Source organism: Melopsittacus undulatus, chromosome 7 (assembly GCF_012275295.1).
Source record: "Melopsittacus undulatus isolate bMelUnd1 chromosome 7, bMelUnd1.mat.Z, whole genome shotgun sequence".
Taxonomy (NCBI): Eukaryota; Metazoa; Chordata; class Aves; order Psittaciformes; family Psittaculidae; genus Melopsittacus; species Melopsittacus undulatus.
This window is the reverse complement of record NC_047533.1, coordinates 40918977-40940320: the sequence shown is the minus strand read 5'-3', so window position 1 is coordinate 40940320 and position 21344 is coordinate 40918977. Positions and strand designations below refer to the sequence as shown.

At 39.0% G+C, this 21344-nt stretch overlaps 1 protein-coding gene across 1 annotated transcript in view; it reads left to right on the top strand.

Annotated features, from left to right (window-relative positions):
• Positions 1-11453, top strand: part of TLL1 (tolloid like 1) — a 145098-nt gene extending 133645 nt beyond the window's left edge. The window contains exon 22 of the transcript XR_004080101.2: positions 11415-11453. The gene's annotated coding sequence lies outside the window, so the exon portion shown is untranslated. The remainder of the gene's footprint in view (positions 1-11414) is intronic.
• The last annotated feature ends 9891 nt before the right edge of the window (positions 11454-21344 follow it).

Here is a 21344-nt window from a genome sequence, read left to right as displayed (position 1 = left end):
TGTAGAGAAAATGACATATTCAATGAACTCCTCATTTAATAGCAGTATGTCTTATAAATAGCCTGGCAATAAGAAAAAAATTGCTTTCACAATTTTATCAGCATAAATGATTATTTCAATGAGGGTTATGCTAAGTTTATCTTTGAAATGGAGAAGTTTGTTCATTACATTAAGATCTTGTCTGTAAAGTAGTCAACAATACATAACACAAAATCCAGTGGGCTGGAGATCCAGCTTTGAGACCTAGATATAATGCATTTACTGGCAACACTCTTAGAAAGGTGAAGATGATACTCATCCTGCTTCTTATTTGAGACAAACTTTCTTGACTGTGGGCAAGGTGCTGGATTTAAATGAATTTCCCTGTAACATGACAAAGTTTTCTTTTGTGCTAATATACTTAATATTAATATGTGAAATTCAACATAAATTAGCATAAATTGTCAAGAAATATAAGGATCTCTGGATATAATTATGCTGGATCTCTGTGGCTGACTGGCTAATGAAAAGCTTAAGTCTGTAGCATAGAAAGTTCTGTGATCAATACCATGCTTAGATAAGAGAGAAGATATGTTTGTGCACATCATTCCTTAAACAAAAAGAAAAGAGGAAAAAAAAAGGAATAAAAATCATTGGTGAAAGTCACTTAAAATGGCTGCCTTACATAAGAGCTGTGAAGGTCTAGCTGGAGGGGATAAAGAAAGGTAGGTGCGCACAGCAGATATTCTGTTCGTTGCTGGCCCTTTGTTATAATTTGCAACATATTTAAATAATCTTGCCTGGCTCTGAGACCTATGAAACAGTGAGTTGACCTAAGCATGAGTAAGAGCCAGATCAAGTCCTTAACGTGGTATTGCAGCATTATGTTTTCATTTAAAGCAGATTGCTTTTGAACCACAGAAAAAATCAGATTAATTGTGTTTAAGCTTTATCCACCTGGGAATCCGTTTTGTAATTTCACTATGTTGCCAGGGGTGCAAGTGACACACCTAATTTTTTATAATGGAGGAAATTGTTGTTGACCTCACAGTTTGCGTGCTGTGTGAACTCTAGGTGTGTGCTGCACCACCATAGAGCATGGTCACTGCTGAGGCACACTGAAACTTTCTTTTATAATTAAATGGTTCTGTTCTGAAAAAATTTACAGATCTCAGAGTTTAGGGACCTATGAGTATGTAATTTCAGGAAAGTATTCAGTCTTAAAACAGTCCTGGCCAGTAACCAGACGGGAACTTTTCTTTGACTTCAGGTCTTAAATTGGGTACAAATGAGTAATAGGAGGGGAAGGGTTTTATTGCATTAACATGTGATCATACAGATTGGCACAGCCTTGTCTAAGGACTTGCTCATGGTTTGATTTTATCATTGATTGTTATGATTCAATTAGTAATTGATCAGTCAAAAAAAAAGGAAGAGGAGCAAGAACAAATAAAATGCCTGGAAAAGCCAAATGTAAAGATACCACAGATAGAGCTACATTGCATTTAAAAAAAAGAAAATAAATAGATGCAGTCTCCAAAGTCAATGCTGTTGCTGATATATTAATTTTTCAATGCATCCTTCATATTTTTTAAAAATGCCTTACGCTGTATACTGCTTGTATTTACCTTGAAGAAGAGTTAGATGATTAATTACATTGGTTAGTGATTTTTTTCAACCAGAGAACTGAAGACAATGTAAGGAATGACTTGCTTTTGGTTCCTAATGTTGCATATCATGAGTAACTGCCTGTTTGTGAGGGAGTAACACTGGGTTATAACTCTTACAAGCTTGTTTTGTTTCCCCTCTGGCACTCTCAAGTTTTGCTGCTCTAAGCTGAATACTTGTGCCAACGTTTTATGTTACTGCTTGTGATCTAATTTAGCTAATCAAAATAGTAATGTCCCTGCCCATGTGGGGGGGTGGGGATGGGGAGAGTATGAGAGTGGAATTAGATGGTCTTTAAGATTCTTTCCAATCCAAGCCATTCTATAATTCTGTGATTATGAATAAGCAGCTGCTTAATACTGTTATTTTATGGAATCAGGGTGAATGAAGTCTGATTAAAACAAAAAGAACAAAGGAAAATGCATTTTGCAAGTTATTCCTTTTTAGCAAATGTTCTCAGTTCTCTTGGTTTCTCACTTTGAGTTCACAAAGAAAGCAAGCTGTAGCAGCTGTAAAAATAGTGTGTTGTGTGGCCAATGAAAGGAAACTTTGGCAAGACTTTGGTCTTTCTTTGGTCTTTGGTTTTGATCCCACCTTTGCAATTGTTTTCTTTCATGTATTTGACATGTAACCTATCAAATCTCATGCTAATCCAAGGTTAAGTGATCTGATACATAGATAGATAGATAGATAGATAGATGATAGATAGATAGATAGAAAATGATAATTTCTTTTTTTTTCATTCAGTGACTGTCAGATATAGTAATTCTTCCTGTGTTATTGGGACTCCTGGAAAGGATCATTGACTTTATGTATGTACGTTAGAGTTAGTTAACCATGTGATAGCAATTTCTGAAATACACATAATACCGATAATCACATGGACTGTAAAGTCTTTTAGAGCATGTTCAATGACATTTATCTTCCTCCATGGTAATGCCAGTATTAGTGTTTTCTATGTACATGTCAGGTAAGTGGTCACACGATGAAACACAATGAAAGGAAGTTGCGATGGAAGAGGAAAAAGGAAAAGGACATTTGGCTCTCACACAGAATGTGATTCCCACAGAAGAGAGTGAAATTGTGAAAGGCACATTACAAGAATACATATAGAAGTAAAAGAATTAATTTGAACAATACAATATTAAAGCTGAGTGTCAGGAGACCTTTTCAGTGTTAGAATAGTTTCCCAGGGGTGATAGTTCATCTCCCAAATATCAGGAGCTATACTGTGCAGAATGTTACTTAATGGAGCAAGTGCAATACTCAAAGGTGTCTTTCAGTTATGAAACTCTGTGCTCAAATATGTGCAAAAAATTTGCTATCTGACTAATGAATTTAATAGTAATAATAATACACTTCTTTAATTAAAAGACCTGAAGCTAGTGAAGACAAAAGCTCTTCTATTGCAATAGATAGAAAAGAGTCATAACCTGCATTATCGTACAACCTAGATATTTCTAGTCAAAATTCTAAAGTAGAATCTTAGTACACAAGCAGTGCTGACAGTTGTTGAGATGCTTTTATTAAGTTGTTGTTCTGAAGAGCTGGATGGTCAAAAGCTGATTTCTTTGAGACATCTTGGGATATTACATGCTTGTCTTTTTAATATTGCTGCTATCTCTTTGGATGATCACTATACAAACAATTTTTATTGGTATAATCAATAGCATTAGCTGTGCTATATAGGAAGGCTGTATGGAGGTAAGAATATCACCTATTGTCATAATAATATTGTCATTCTCATTGTTATGATGTCAGCAAACGCAGTGATATAGTGAAGGCATGAATAAAACTTTTGGAATATTTCTAGATAATCACGATAGTAAGTCAATTTTTGACATTTCAATGTGAATTTTTCTTAAGATTGCTGCGTCATTGACACATAATTTCTTAAAATCTGCATTTTAGAAAAGACAAATCAATCCTGCATTTTCTTGGTTTGACTTGTAGGAGCATAAAAATATTTTAGTGTTAGTCTGTGCTTATAACTATTTAAAGAATGGGCTGTTCAGTTGTATCATTGAAAGTATTTTTCCTTTTTTTTTCTTTAAAAACCCTATAAAAAAGGATCTTAATGTTTTGGAAATATAGCGAGAGCTAAATGAACTTAGTGTGTGGTAACTTTCCATAATGCCTGTTGATGGTGACGGAGGCAGGCAGGCAGGGAGGGGCAATTCTTAATTTTGTTTACAGAAAATCTGGCTTATGAATTCTCTATTGCAAAGGGCATGTTTGTACTTTGTTTATGTACAGGCACAATGAAAATTTTGATGAGAATGTCTCACAATACTTTTATCCTCTTCTGAAGTAATCTGTGAAATGTTTAATTCAACTTGATAAAATATTTTAGTTGAATGATACAAATTAAATACCATAAGGTTTCAAATACCCTAGTCACAATTCAATATGTTGTTAAGAATATGCTATTCTCCAATTGAATACAAGATTTTCCACAGTAGTTTTATCTTTAAAAATATTTCAAAATTAGTGATGCTATTCTCTTAACAATTTTATTTGTAATTTTACTACACCATTAAATTTTAATTTTGCTAATTTTGCTGTCCATAGAATCTTGGACTTGGATATTGCAATCTTTTCTAAATAACCAATATTTCACATTTGAAGATGCTTTGGGTGCTAATTTTAATATAGTAAAACAGATGGCAAAGATTTCATGGCATACATGTTATCAGTCATGAAACACAATGGTTTCAAGCTGCAAGTCTTTATTGAGATCTAATGCTCTTCAGAAGTAAAAGAAACCTTCCATACTTGTTTTTAGAGTTATTCTTTAATTAAAATTAAGAATATATATGAGAATTGCAAATGAAAGTGAATAAATGCTATATTCTAGGGTATGGGGAGGAAAAGTTAAAAGTCAGATTTCTAAGACAGATTTTAGGTAAAATAGTTTTTGGTATGCCATAATACCTAGAGGAAAGTTTCAGAAAAGCCAGTGAAAGTATTTATTCTAATGAAAAGAGCATTATGAATAAAACCAAAATTGAATTACTTTGATTTTACTTTACCTTATTACAAGCACTATTTTTGCTCTAAATAATTTTGAAAAGTCAAACTCAGTGGCCTCTCATTCCTAGTTCTGCCAAACCAATACCAGGAAAGATTGTGAATCACATCATTATTGACAGAAGTAAACAGATTTTTAGCAAAATGAATGGCACAGTAAGTGCAGGATACTAAATATATATATTTGCAAATATAGTTGGAATATACATCAGAGAAGAAACAAGAATTTCCTACTTCTTGTTTGTAGATTTGTAGATTTTTTATAAAAATCCTAGGCTATAGTTGTCAAGATCATGAGTTTGTGCCCCTAAAGAGACTCTGGGTAAAAATAATATAGTAAACATAGCAGAGTAAGAACGTGGGTTTTGCTCTGAATGGTGGATGCTGTAGTCCATACTGTGCCTATGTTGGTTTCAGACTAGGGACAGGGACAAAAGGAGGATGGGCCAGAGGTACCACAGCAGGCAGCTGTAACAGTCTCTGGGAGCCTGAACCACCTACAACCAGGTTGGCATGCAGAAGGTCTTCCATTTATGCCATGGGTTAAGCCATTCATGCATCTTCTCCCTACCTTGTGTTGGAAGTTCCTTGGCCTTAGGAACTCCTTTCCTGAACAGACTGTTAGGGAGGCAATGTGATTAGTTTCCCCCTTGAAAAGATAACTGGCAATCCTTGCAGTTTCTGGTTTCCATCTAAGGATCTTGGATTGGTTGATGTGTCCTTGTTTTGATGTGTATTTGGTAAGTATCAGTGAAAACAATAAGGAATATATTTATAAGTTGGAATAAATTTGTTTATACTGTGGACTACTGAGTGAAAGTCAAGTGCAAAGAAAGAGATTTGTTAGAAGTGAGGTCATATATGTGAAAAGGCCTCTTTTCCTTGAATAGAGTGTAGATTCCATCTCTAATATTCACTGCTTTTATCTAAAATATGAAAGCAAATGACCTTGCACAAGCAAGCTGGAGAAAAACAGTTTCTCTAAAATTCCACTGCTAAAAAGTATTTGGAGTCATCACAAGGTGTCTTCATACAGAACTCCTGAGTCTGAAAATATCTAAATAGGATTTCAGACTATAAAGTAGAACCACTGAGGGAGAACAGAAAAAAATGAAAAGTTGTGATTTAATATGGTGGTGTTAATGCTTCTGCAGACAAAACCTTTATTTTTTTCATTTATACTTTTGGATATGATCTTCGCAGCATTGCAGAAAATATCCCAAATGTGTCCTTTAAAAGGCCGCCTTCTGGGTGTAGCTGTTGAATGAAGAACAGCTGTTTGCATCCTAAACGAGATGGATTGTTTTAAGTGAAAAAATACTCTCTGGAAATAGTGTTAAAATAAAAAACATATGCTACTGCCAACATCCTCGGTGCTTGATGTCTCTCCAAAAAGGAGGACTACAGTTGCCTGTTATGGCACTATATTAAACATTTTGTTCTTATACAAGTCACCCGAGGAATACTTCAGAATTTGTTGTTCAGTCTCCTACTTTCAAATATGTAAGAAATACAGTGGAAATCAGACATGAGTTCATAGCAAAATTTATGGCAAAAGAACATCAGGGCTTCATAATGAAATGGATCCCTGGCAGGAACAGTAGAGTTCTGAAAGAGAACCACACTGTACCCAACTCTATACTAATTGCTTGCTTTATATTTTTTTCATATTCCTTCACTGAATTAGATTCCCACCCAGAAAATCATCTATCAAGATGCTTTTTTAACTTGGTTTCATCTTTCCCACTGGAAATTTCTTTGAGTGAAATTAACTGCTCTTATGTAGGCATATGAAACAGAGACTTTGTTTATACTCATTTCTGCTAAATTTTAGTGGGTAACATGACATGGGTTACTTTTGATTATTTCCTTATGGACTCTCAAATGAATTGTGAGTGCTTTGAAGAGGGTATGTTGGATGAGTTTTATGATGGTTAGCCGACTCCCCTTATTTCATTAACATGTAGAAATTTCAATTTAATTCCTACATGTCTCAAATATATTTCATTGAGAGGGTAGTTCACCAATATTTCATTCTCCAGCATACTCCTGCCCTTGTACACACAGAAGAACAAGTTGTAAGTGGGCAATCATGAGCTTGTTTGTAGAAAAAAGGGCTCAAACAGATAATTTGAAGATGCTGGAGTGCCATTGTATGACCTGCCTCAGTATACTTTCAATGCTTTCTTTCTCACTTTCATCATGCCTTGCCTTGAAGGTCGAGATTAACTGAGACTGTTTTTCTTGAAGATGGGGGAATGACAATTTTTACTAGACCTTTCAGTTCAAGAGCTCAAATTCATTCAGCTTTGGAACAAAGCACAAAACATGCCTGCTTAGGTTTACTTTTTCTAATAGTTTATATTAGCAAGAAGTAGAATATTTCTTGTGCTAAAATGGATGAAGTGATAATAACTGCTATTTTAAATCCATTTAAAGGCAACACATACACACACACACAAAAAATATTGGTTTAGATTCATTCAACCAGTGCAACATGTTGTAAGCATGACAATCTGTCCCCTGTTGAAGTTAATGGGTAATTTAACCTGATTACAGTGATGTTAACATTAATATATTATTGTTAATTATATGTTAATGTGTTAAAAAAAATTCTGTGGGGCAACTTTTGACTTTGTCAGTTGTTTACTTCAGTTTAATTCTGAAAATTCTTTTATGTTTCTGCAAATGTAGACTGTTTAGAACATGGAGATTTTCCGTTTTCTCTACTGAGTTCTGCCTTCATGCTTTTTGGCCAGAAGGAGTTCCTACCTCCACATCAGTGATAGAAATTGTGTATATATTAAACATTACTCATTTAAATAGAATACGTTTGGGCCAAAGGGAGTCTCCACTGACATAAACATTTTTCTGGTCAAACTGATGAATCAAACAACGTACTTTGATGTGTGGAGTCTTTGATCACCAGACAGTGACTAGAAAGTAGCAAAAAATGAAATAAAGAACAGGATTAAAAAGAGGATTTTCACGGGGTTTCTGCAGAAAAAAAACCAACAAAGAGAATCAGACCAAACCTAGAACAGAAAATTAATTACAGGTGTGAGAGAAATCTAACAATTCCAGAAGGAAGCAGAAGATAAAGAACTATAGTTTCTTGATTGTCACTTTTCAGTTGTAAAAAGCATGTGAACAGTAGGATGATTGAGGCTGAGAAAAACATGAAGACGTTTGTGCTAGTATTGGTTGGGGTAGAGTTAATTTTCTTTATAATATCTAGTATGTGGCTATGTATTGGATTTGTGCTGAAAACAGGTTGATAGTTCAGACATGTTTTAGTGGTTGCTAAGCAGTGCTTACACAGGGTCAGGGCATTTTCTGCTTTTCAACCCACCCCACCAATGAGTAGTCTGGGGATCAAGAAGCTGGAGGGGGCAAAGATGAGACAGCTGACACTAGCTGACCAAGGGGATGTTCCTAACCATATGGTGTCATGTTTAGCGTATGAAGCTGGAGATAGAATAAGGAATGGGGAGACATTCAGAGTGATGGCATTTGTCTTCCCAAGTAGCCATTATGCGTGATGGAGCCCTGCTTTCCCGGGAATGGCTGAACACCTGCCTACCCATGGGAAACAGTGAATGAACCCCTTGCGCTTCACTTGTTCATGTGGCTTTTGCTTTAGCTATTAACCTGTCTTCATCTCAATCCATGAGTATTTTCACGCTCACCCTTCTGATTCTTTTCCTATGCCACTACAGCAGGGGGAGTGCGTGGCTATGTGGGGCTTAGTTGCTGGCTGGGGTTAAACTGTGACAATGTTTTGTTGCTTTGTCTGAATCTACATGCAAACAAGGAACCGGAGCAGTTTTATCATGACCAAGAAGATGACAGAATGCATCATCTTCAAATGATGTGAATCTCGATGGCTCTGTGGAAGAGACTGTTGAAAAGAATATACACAGTGCTGGAGGACTGATAAAGTCAGATCATAAGTAGTAATTATGAAATTCATCACCAAGGGAGTGCTCTGGGGTAACTGGAGACAAAAATGGTGGTTGTGGCTAGGCACTCCACAAAAGCTGGAGTGACATTTATAGAAGGAAAAGCATTTCATTGAAGTTTCTTTAAATGGCAGGAATATTACTCTTTTCCCCATTTTTCTGACCAGATGATCATTGTCTATCACCTTTTTCTAACTCCCTTTGGCTTAGACTGGTGGATGAGTGGCAAGACCTGTCTGATCTAAAATAAACTTTATCATCACATTTTTGTTCACAGAATGGAATTAGTTCTTTCTGCCTTATTGGACAAAGTCTACAGAGTACAGTACTCTTCTCATGGTCTGTGCCAGGACCATGTGTCATTCATTTGAGATTGTGTGACCAACATGGGTAAGCTCTAGTCTGATTTATAGAGCTGATGATTGCTATTAATGAGCTTGGGATTTCTACAGTAACTTTACTGCTGTATATCATAGCAGGGCCTAATGGCCATATCCACAGTGTTTCTCTTTTTCCAAGGTCTGTTTTACATCCTAGAATCCTATCCATATTACCTGTAATGTGACAAAAACTCAAATAAGGGATAATATTGGTCCATTAATTAAAACTGAAAAATAATTGTTCCTACAAGTAAAGTCATTGTTACTTTAAATAATCTGTTGCCTTGTGTTGCAAACATATAAATAATGATATAAAAAAATGTGCTAAAACTTTATTTTTATAAAATTTTATTGGGGTGCCTATGGCAGTAAGAAATGCAACAGTGCCTTCTGTAGGATTTCCATGTGTGTCATATCTACTATAAAAGAAGTCAACAGTAGCTTTTCTTTAGAATTTACTTAAAGAAATACCTAACAAGAAACTGACTTACAAGCTTGCTTATCACTCCACATTCTCTTTAAAGCTGTTATCAGAAGGAAAAATAATTGTGTTTGTATGTGTGCAGAATAATCTAAATGAATTAACAAGTAGGCATGTAGTTTTGGGGAGGATTGGTTTTTATGTTATTTCCTAGCAGGCAAAATTTCAGGAATATTTCCTTTGATTTTTTTATGTTTAATCCTATCAATAAACTTGTATTTTGGGGGGGGAAAAAAAAGTTATCCATTAGTATTATCAGAATTAAAAATGAAATCTTTCTCTTACTGGCACTCAATCTGTCTTTTCTCGAAGTTTACTTAAAGTCAGTTTTCAAGGAAGAAGAACAGTCTTTTCTAATCTGAATTTGGAGCACGTTATGATTTAATAATTTAAGATGTCGTAAATATTCTTTTAATCGGAAGATTTATTACTATTATGCCTTTTATTCTTAAGCTTGAGCAGCACTTGAACTGCAAAAGGCCCTTCTGTTTTTCTCATTTCCTTTAAATTCAAAGACAGTTCGTATTTCTTAGAAGTTTAGTTCCTTATTTATCTGCCTGTCAATCATTGTGTCTCTTGGGACCACTAGGAAATCAAGTCTCTTTAGTTCTCTGTACAGCTGAAGTAATGGAGTTCTGCTCTGGGTTTGTGCAGGTCAGAATTTGACCCTTACAGTTTATCACCCAACATCCTTCTGGAATTAAAAGACTTTAGCACCATTTATCTACTTATTTTTAACACCCAGATCAAAGCCAATATAAGACATCTCTGAAATTTAGTATAACCTTTAAATTCTAAAGGAAGGAGATGGCAAGTCATTTGCAGGAAGCACTTATATAAGTAGATTCAAAGCATGATATATTCTTAAATGAGGCAATAATCTTCTTCCTTTTGTTTTAGAGGAAATATTCACCTTCTCTTACCCATTCCCATTTCTTAAGTGTTTAAATGAGTGCCATTGGTTACATGCATACAGTGTGCTGAAGTGGTATTGGGGCATCAGTGATGTGAAACAGTAAGACTGAGGTGGAAGGGCTGTTTAAAGTCTGCCATCATTAACGAGAAAGGGAGAAGCTGTCACTACGGAGTTACAACAAGTTGGATGTTTTCCTTGTTCATCTTTCTTTGCTGGCTATCCTGCTAGAATTACTTTTTTGTTGTTGGATTTTTTTGTTTTGAGATAAATGAAGCAATACCTGTATTATGCTGAATGCAAGAAGTGAATGGGGTTGATGCAGCCTTGAGGTCCCCTTCTCTTCTTGCTGCACTGGGGTGGGGCCATACAAAGACAAAATGAAGAGAAATGTTTTGAGCTTTGGCTACAGTGTGTTGCGTTAGTTTCTTGCTGCCTTTCTGCATCTGGACCATATGCAAATCATATAATCCTAGGCTATAGCCATCCTTGAGTCTCAGCAACCTGTCAGAGAAGGAAGTAGAAGATACATACTCCTACCCTTCCTCTAAATCAACATCTACAGCAGTGCATTTGGAAGTAAGGAGAAAGTCATGTCCCAGTGATGGAAGTGATTTGAATGTCCATACAGTAAGGATCCAAACAGTTGTATCTCACAAGTGAAAATTATTTGCAGGACATTGCATCTTCTACCTGGGTTAGTAGATGTGCAGCTTAATCCATATAGGAAATCAGTCAAAAGTCTTTACCAAAAGAAAGTAAAAACATAGGTTTTGTGATCCAGGCCACTGACCTGTGCATTATGCTACAAGATAAGTAATTTTAATGTCTAGAGGGATTTAGGATTTTATCTTACCTCTATTTGCTTTAATATCCTGGGAGAATGAAGTTGTACTAATGAGTTGTGATTTACTATCACTAAAAGTAGTCAGTGGAGCATGTTTTTTGCTGCTTTCCAGGAGCTGTTAGTCCAGTGTGAAAATATACTCTTTTCTATGCAGGATTACATTATGGGATTGGTGCCCAGCATTGAAAGAGGCATTTTTGTCACCACATTCCTGCTTGAGAGAAATGACTCCCCTTTCTTCTGGTGAAGAATATGGTAAGGCCTCAAATGGATTAACCTTCATTTTAATGTAATTTCAACCTTCTTCTTTGGGCTTTAATGACTGCAAGAAGGGGGTCTTCAAGACTGCTCACCATGGCCTATGGGGCTGCTTCTGTTCTGATGTATTTGGATGAACATGAAAGGAAGAGAGAGAAGCTATCATGAGTCACATCCCCACAGGAAAAGGCAAATCAATTATAAGATGCAAGGACACCAGTTACTGAGTTAAACATCTGTTTATGCTTACAAACAAAACAGAAACCTTGGCCAATGTTCATACAGGGGCAGGGTGGGAAGACAGTTGATGATTTTTTCCCTGATCATGAGATGAACAAACACACAACTTAGGGTTCTGACTAGATGTTCTGTTTGGAGGCAGCAAGAAAGAGGAGAAAAGTCTTGCCAAGAAGAAATAATGATACAAAGCAAGGTTTAAGCTATTCAAGAGTTTTCCTCTTCCTGAAAGTATCAAGAACTTCAGTGCACAAATCTGCACAAACCTGCTACACTCTTGCTCCATCCTTGGGCAAGTAGCTCTTGCCATCCTAGTGAAGTGCTCTCCAACTCTTTCTAGTGTGGTCCCTGCTTTGATACTTCAAAACATCCTACACTACCACTCATTAAAGGGAAATCGCTCCCAGAAACTGCTTTTGCTTTTTGGCCTTACACCTAGGCAAAGGTGAAAATAAGGAAGAGAGGTCTTTTACTGATCAGATTGGTAAACAGGATGATTAAGATCTAATTAAGATTATTTTCCTTTGGATGGGATCGATGGTTGCAATTGCAGATCTGCCATAAATAACACATATTAATACACCAACAGTTGTTGCTCTTATTTCAGCTGCAGATTGCTCTCAGAGTATAAAAACTCAGTCATTGTTTGCCTTTACAAAGCAGCCAAGTAATTTCTGTAATGAAAGTCTACACAATTCTTCCTACCACTGCAATCTGCTAACAAGAATTGCTCCTTTGACATGTTTCCCCTGAAAGAGAACACAAGTGTTCCTACCACCTTCGTGTTCTACAAAACTGTGGCATGCAGTATTATTGCATGTTTCTTGACCATGTGATCTAAAGGACAGCCAGCACCATGGATGGCACCTGGGCAGTGTCTCCTAATGAGTCCCAATTCCACTACGAAGCTTAAAAAGATTTGGCCAGCTTGCTTTAAGTTCCTGCATCATTCTCCAGATTAATTCAGTGACCTGCAAATAAGATGGCTCATCCTGAAATCCTCCGTTTTCTGCATTAGCTTTTTCATTCTCATCTTTTCCTCTTGTCTTGGGTTCAACTGTAGCAGTAATTTTTCTCAGTCTTAGTAACTGGTGCAGTGCTCTGGTTTTGACTTTCAGCCTGGGAACAGCGCTGATAACACCAATGTTTTTAGTTGCTGCTCAGTAATGTTTAGGCTGACGAAGGACTTTGTGAGTCTCATGATCTGACAGGGAGGAGGGGAGGCCAGGAGGAAGCAGAGACAGGACACGTGACCCAAACTAACCAAAGAGGTACCCCATACCACAGCACATCATGCCCAGTATATAAACTAGGGCAGTTACCCAGAAGGGCTAGATCACTGCTCAGGTTGGGCTGGGCATCAGTGTGCAGGTTGTGTTCTCTCCCCTTGTTATTTCCCTTATCATTATTATTTTTATTGGTGGTAGCAGTAGTGGTTTGTGTTATACCTTAGTTACTGGACTGTTCTTACCTTGACCCGCTACATTCTTTCAATTCTCCTCCCCATGTCTCAGGGAGCGGGTGGAAGAAGGGGAGGACTGAGCAAGTGGCTGCTTGGTTCTGGGTTGCCAGCTGGCCTTTAACCATGAGATATCATAAGGATGGTCCTTAGGTGGTTGTTAGTGTACATATGCCTGCCAGAAAGCAGTTTTCTTCTGATCAGTACAGGGTTACATGAGTTTTTTCATCTGCAGTCAGAAGGGTGTACACTGACTTGAACCTGTGCAAGACTCCACCTGCACTGCACCCCTCCCCAAGCTCTGTGTGTGATCTGTCCCCTGATCTGCATGCTCACATTCCTATCTTATCTTTGGCCACACACCATCCCATGCTTAATAAATTTATCTCAATTACTTACTTTTAACAGGACTGTGTATCTTACAACATTCTTCTGACCTTGTTGGCATTTTCACCTTGTGTAAACAGTTCATCTATCAGTCACAGAGATGTGAAGCTCCGGCAACGCTTTTATTTGAGGAGTGTATGGTCTGAGCTATGCTTCAGTGAAACTGATACCAGTGATACAGATATGTACCCCAAAATGAATGTTGTTGTAATATGGTTTGGCATAATTTTAATTTAAACTGTGGTCAAAAAATAATGGTATCCACCAAGTAACTGAAATACTTAATTTTTCTTAAAAGTAGAATGAAACAGAGCATCTCTGGCTTTTATGCATATTGCCATGACAAATAATATATAGCAGGATTCAAAAAGGGTGTTGTTAGTTCATTTTTAAAAACCACTTAATAGTGCTTTGACAGCTCTGTGCAGAGCAAAAGCACACACCACTGTAAGCTGGGAATTTTCTTTGGATGTTTATCTAAGCATATGCATACTCTTAATGTAATCAGATATAAGCTTATTAAAAGATTTCTTCATATACTTCCAAATCTCAGCTGAAAACACAAGAGTGTTTATATATGTTCATCAGAAAAATCTGTAGTTGGGCAAATAGTAAAGAAGCTCCTGCATTGACAACTCACTAATTTTATTAAAGGGTGGCTGTACGGTTGACTAAATACCTGAGACATGATCTGAACTTGATTTTTAAGACAAGTAATTAAAACATTAACACAGTTTTCTAAATTGTTGAGATAATTCTAAATACTTATAGATACTCTGTATGTATAGAACATACATAAGTTCAAGTGCACACATCAGAATGCTGTTAGGACTGTAGTGGGAAAGTGTAACAAGAAATTAGAAATGTGATTTGATATTTGATTCAATAATATTAAACTGCCACTTTCCCCCATTCACTTGTATATGCTTATTATTAAAGCCTGTAATTATCATGATTGCAGACCCCTTTCTGTGCAGTGCAAAGACAAGAAAGTGCTTACACCTTGTGTGACTATTTTGCTCCCCTGTGTAGCCTAATGTGTATTTAATGTTCAGCTGATCTCTGAAAACATTTAACAGATTTCTTCATGGTCTATTTTTCTTTCCATTTCATCATTTTTGTATTTGGATGGGCTTTTCTAAGCATTACTTACTTTTGGGCACATCTGTCTTAGTGCATTCTCCTTTGACAGGAAACAAAATTTTGCTGTAGAAAGGAAGTGAGAAAATGCGCTGTGTGTCATATACTCTTGTCTCAAAGAACTGTACTCCTGTTAGTGATTAAAGATAACCAGCAGTCCTTTGGCAGGTCTAAACAGGCAGGGGCAGCAATTACACTCTCTTTTTGTTCTTCCTGGCCAGATGAGCAGGGGTAGGTGGTTGTGATGAGAAGCAGGAAAAACTACAATAGGTATTTTACTTTTCAAGGAGGGTAAGGGGCCATCAGGTCATTTTGTGGGTTTAGCAGCCTGTACTGGGTGCAGCTGAGACCCTTAATTTCAGCCCTCTACAGCACCCATGACTTGTGGTGCCACACAGGCCTTGTGGCTGAACTCCTGGCTGTTTTTAAGACAAGTGCTCCCTTTTAATTTGGCCTTAGCGGAGAAAAACATTGATCCCATAACTGCAGCTCAGAACTAATTCATACTTTTCTGATCTGTGTGTTTTTTTTTTTCATGACCAGGGTTGCTTTAGGTTATTTTACAATAAAATCCAGTAAACATACAGTATTAATGAAACAGGAAGACACCATTTGCAAGTGATACATCTGTAAACACTGAACTAAATATATGAGAAAGCTGATACAAATTTTGATTCTTTCTGGGTGTTTTTTTTTTGTTGTTTGTTTGTGTCGTGGTTTAAACCAAGTCCCCCAACTCCCGGAGAGTTAGGAAGGAAAATCCAAAGAATGTAGCCCCCACGGATTGAGATAAGAATGGTTTAATAGCTAAGGCATAACACAAAATCACTACTGCCATTACCACTACAAATAATAATGATAAAGCCAATAACAAGCGAAAAGAATACAACACCCCACCAGCCACCGACCCATAACTCACTCTACCCTGCCCGGCCGAGCACCGCATGCTCCCTCCTGCATATCACTCCAGAGCTCCACCCCTCCTGCTCTCTCTCCCAGTTGCATCCTGGGCATCATGTGCTATGGTATGGAATACCTCATTGGCTAGCCTGGGTCAGGTGTCCTGTCTCTCCTTCCTCCCGGCCTCCCCTCCTCCACCTGGCTGGAGCACGTGCTCAGAAAAGGCCCTGAACAAAAACACCCTCAAAACATGCTCGCTATCAAGCAACTGTTCCCAGCCCAGAAGTCAAAACACAGCACTGCACCAGCTACAAGAAGGAGAAAAATGACTGCTACGGCTGAACCCATGACAGTTTGGGAAGTAATGGTTTGCTCACATTTTTCGTGTTTGTATTGACCTTCCTGATTTGAGTTAGAAACAAATGGAGCAGAGCAAATAACTAAGGCACCAAGCATATTCTCATCTTTGCCACACTGAAGCAGTTGTTTATTCTGCAGGGCTTCAGAAGGGCAGCCCAAAGGCTTTGTGAGACTGAGAACCATAAAAGATGAAACAGGTGGGAATGCCAGATCTTTCCCTGTAGTATGTCTTAATTTGCTACTGCTGTATCTTTGGGGCATTTTTGTAAAATATGTGCATGCCAAACAAAATTGATGTAGACTTTATGTCACTGAGATGGCAATACAATTACTTGTGGTAGATTATGCTCAACAGTACTACATCCATCTGCTCCAATTAAGTGAAATGAGAAGTACTCCAGTTTCTTACTGTGAGATGACAACAGAACACATAACCATGTGTGTCAGAGTTATTGGTTACCAGAGGCATTTTTCAGATTATACCATCTTCTTTATTCTTCCCAACCTTCATTCTTTTCAGGCTTGCTGTAGACACGTCATAACTTCTGAATGCTGAAGCCATGAACACATAATTTAAAATAGCCCTGAGATAAATGCCCATAGGATTTATCTTTTAGCATTTATCTTTTAGCAATCATTAGAAATATGACTTCATTTTTTTTTTAAATTGTTTTTCAAAACACTGTTCTTTGATACCCCTTCAAATGCAACAGTTCAAACACAAAGAGAGAAAAATAATTTAAGAAAGCTTCCAAAATGGTTTTCTATCTAAGGGAAATCAGCATAAATATATAATAAGAAAATTCAGATTTAGGTACCTCTGTCCTCTGTTGAATAAGGCTGCTCAACTATGTCATACAGTATTTATTACTTGTAACTACTGTTAGGTTTCTGATCATAAAAACTTCAGCTGCAGGAACAGAAAGTTTAGGTTTGTAGCTATACCATCAGTGTAAAGTCACAGATGAATGTAGTTTGAAACCATAAGTGTGAATACTTTGTTAGTGATGTGGTACGGGTACACCTTCAATGCATTTTTCAGATAAACTTCCACTAAGATTTTAAACTAAGCTCTAAAGTCTGTTCTTAAATTTTTCATGATTGCACATTGACATATTTCACAGCACAGGTTGGTGCTTTGTACATGCAGGGCCATGTCAGGCAGTTGTCAAGTGTGAAAAGCTATGCAAAATTGTTCATGAAAAATTGTGTTATTTTCCATTTCTTTACTCATCTTCCCATGTCTTTTCAGTGTTGTGCTGTATCTGAAACAGCAGTGGATATTTTTTTTTACATGACAGTCGGGATTGCCATAAATGAGCAAAAACCTTCCACTAGCCTGTGAAGTGCCATAAAGATGGGAGTGAAAGCACAAAGTCTGAATAGTCACCTCACCTCATTTCATTTTGTGATCATCTAATGGAGATGCTTCTTCACTGAACTTGGTAAGTGTGAACATTTCTGTGAAAGGAGAATCTATTTTATTTCTACAGCTTTTGTACTGGAAGAGAGATCACAGTTTTCAAATTTCCAAAAACGCCCAAGCGTAAATTCTCTAGAATATATTCCCAAATTATACATCCCTCATGGGGTTTTCTTTTTAAAAAATCCTATACAAATTAAAATCTAAAATGACAGTGAAAACATAAACATACCTGCTAGGTATGGCAGGGAGCTAATTTAACCTGCTTCTGAGCAATGTAAATTGACTTCCATGTTACCAGATTGCTGCCGTTAACTAGCCTTTATGTAAATCTAGTTCCTTCTTTGCAGGCCAGAAATCACTAAATATCTGCATGTAATAACCTTGAATTTTATGAGACTGTACGATTAAAGTCAAGCCAGTGCAGATGTGCTAAAAAAATTCTTAAAATGTAAGCATTAGAAAATAGTGGCAAGAAAGTTAAATAGTCTGGGTTTATTAGCCGTGGTGCAGCGATGCTATGAATGCAGAACTACCTACCCACTGCTTTTAGGTCCAAGCTGTTCATACAGAATTCAGTTTTATCATTTACATGCACCATGTGGGTTTAGTAAAAACTCCTGTATCTGTATTCCCTGTTCCATTGGGTAGTACAGAATTTAAATCTACTGCACTTGTGACTTCTCTATGTTGAGAAGCTGGAAAAAAAGGTGAGTATGCTATGCTGAATACTTTACATTCTCGTGTACTGTAAATCAAAGGGCTCATCTGAACTCTGTACTGAAAATCCTTTGAAAGGCTTCATTAGAGATCACAGACATGAGACTACACAGCCAACCATTTTTAAATGACTGCTTGCTTGAATTTAGAGACAATTCCTTATTCTAAGTTAATGGTCTGTAAAACAGCTGTGAAAAAATTAAACTGTTTCAGAAACAGACTGCAGATGGAAGAACAGGCTTCTAAAGCGTCTGAAGACACATAAACCTTGTGTAAGGATAAAGAAGCCAAAACAATCTCTCTCAGAACTGGTATAGTATTTCAAGTCTCAGTTGCTAACTGTAGGCCAAGACCAAACATGGAACACAAAATGCAGTTGCCCCTAGACATCTAAGAAATATTTTTCCCTTATGCAAGCTGCATCAGCTGCAGGTCAGCCAGAGAGAGTACGCTGCTGACTCATTGGCAAGCCGCCTCTCACATTGCCCTTGAATAACACACATAAGACTGCCCAGTGTTATACATGAGAGCCATGGGCAAAACTGGACTTCTTCGAAAAATATTTTATGCCTTAAGTAAAAATCATACTGGCAACTCAGCCAGGGCTAGCACTGTTACCCACTGCTCATCTTCGTGCGGTCAGCTGCTGAGGTGAGCGGCTCGAGAGAGGACGCCTTCAACACCTGAGCGGGAGGAAGCTCAGCATCAAGGAGCCTCAACTCAGAGCAGCGAGAGCCACTGAGGGAGCCTCAAGTCCTCATCAGGACTTGCCCGGGAGCCGGCAGCTCAGCTGACGTGAGCAGGGACTCTCAGGGGGCGGAGCCAGGAGGAGCGGTCCCAGCCCAGGGAGTGCGAGTGAACAGGGCGGGCTCGAGGTAGCTCGTCCAGGCCGCACGAGCAGGATGGTGAGCACTCGCCTTATGGCCAGGGCCCGGTCTGGGAGCTCTGCCCTGGCTGTCCCGGCGGTGCCCAGCGTAGGCACCCAGACAGAGCCGATGAGTGGGGAGGCTGCAGTGCAGAGCTCGGAGTGTGGAGAGTGCCTGTACTGGTCTCTTGGGGCGAGGGTGCAGAATAGGCAGGGCTGCACCCGGTGCTCCCTGGTGCAGGTCCTCCTGCAGCGGGAGCTGAGCTGTGGAATACTGTTAATAGGCTGCAAGATGTCAGGAAAGCTGAGAGGAAACAGGACTGCTTGCTCCAGGCCAAAACAACGCAGGGGCCTCAAGCTTCCCCTGTAGCTCATGGAGGAAAGAAGCAGGCTGTTAACCTGGGAAGTGGGGAAACAGCGACAACAACAACAACAACCCCCCCCCCCCCCCCCCCAAAAAAAAAAAAACAAAACAACACACCAAGAAAAGGAGGAAGAGAACAATTAAAAGCAAAGGTCTTCCTCCTCAATCTGTTATCCCCACCCAGAACCACTTTGCTGTCCTGCAGGGGGCTGATGAGGAAACGCACTTGCATCATGAACAACCGGCTGATGCATTGGTAAAGATCACTACTGGTGCTGCCAGCAAAAAACAGCGAGTCATAGTAGAAGGGGACTGTACTTTGAAAGGCACAGAGGCACCCATCTGTTGTCCTGACCCAGTCTCAAGGGAGGTGTGTCGTCTACCAGGAGCTCAGATCAGGGATGTTGCAGAGAGCTGCCTGCTCTAGTAAGTCCCACTGACTATTACCCACTTCTAGTGATCCATGTGGGTGCCAGTGATACAGATAGCAGTAGCCCAGAGAACATAAAGAAGGACTACAGAGCCCTGGGACAGGTGCTTAGGGGCTCTGGAGCTCAGGTGTCTTTTCATCAATTCTTCAGGATAAAGGGGAGAGCCTTAAAAAGGCTAGGAGGATTGGCCAGGTTAATAAATGGTTAGAAGGGTGGTGCCGTAGTCAGGGGTTTGGGTATCTAGAACATGGGACTCAATCTGGGAGGCCAGGTCTGCTGCGGGCTGGTGGAGCTGCTCTGACAAAGGGGAAGAGCAGTTTTGGTTGGAGGCTTGCCAGACTGGTCAAGGAAACTTTAAACTGGATGTACTGGGGGAGGGGGGAATCATTCCATCCCAACACTCCCAGTCAGTTGCCAGCAACTATAATAAATGCTTAGAGCAATGTAGAGATATTCCAGCTGCTCCAGCCAATGAACTGGTTTCATCCGGAGCTCAGCTTAGATGCCTCTATACAGACACCCGTAGCATGGGGAACAAACAAAAGGAATTAGAAATGTATGCAAGTCTATGGGGGTATGATATAATAGGCATCACAGAAACATGGTGGGATGGCTCCTGAGACTGGAGTGTTGGAATGGAAGGTTACAGGCTCTTTAGAAAAAACAGGCCTGGCAGACGGGGAGGGGGAGTTGCTATTTATGTTAGGGATAGGCTGGAGAGTATGGAACTCTGTCTGGGGACAGGTGATCAGTTAACAGAGAGCCTGTGTGTCAGGATTAAAGGGAGAACAGCAATGGGAGACATTATTGTGGAGATCTGTTGTAGATCACCTGAACAAGAGGACACTGTGGATGAAGCACTCTATAGACAGATAGGGACAGCCTCACACTCACAGGCCCTTGTCCTCATGGGGGACTTAACCACCCTGATATCTGTTGGAGCAACGATATGGGCCGGCACAAGCAATCCAGGAGGCTCTTCAGTTGTGTGGAAGACAATTTCCTTCTGCAAGTAATAGAGGAGCCAATAAGGAGAGGTGAAATGGCTGACCCTTGTGCTCACCAACAGGGAAGGGCTGGTTGAAAATGTGACACTCCAGGGCAGCCTTGGTGGCAGCAATCATGAGATGGTTGAGATCCTCAGGACAGTGAGAAGAGCATGCAGCAAGCTCACTGCTGTGAACTTCAGGAGAGCAGACTTTGGCCTCTTCAGGAACCTGCTTAGTAAGGTTCCATGGGATATAGCCCTAGAGGGCAGGGGGGCACAAGACTCTTGGTTTATATTCAAGGATCACTTACTGCAATCTCAGGAGTGTTGCATCCCAACTAGAAGGAAGTGCAGCAGGAGGGCCACGAGACCTCCATGGATGGATAAGGAGCTGCTGAGGAAACTTTGAGGAGAAAAAAGAGGCTTATAAAAGGTTGAAGCAAGGACAGGTGGCCTGGGAAAAATGCAGGGATGTTGTTTGGGAAGTTAGGGACCAGATTAGGAAAGCTAAGGCCCAGTTAGAATGAAACTTGGCTAGGGACATGAAAGATA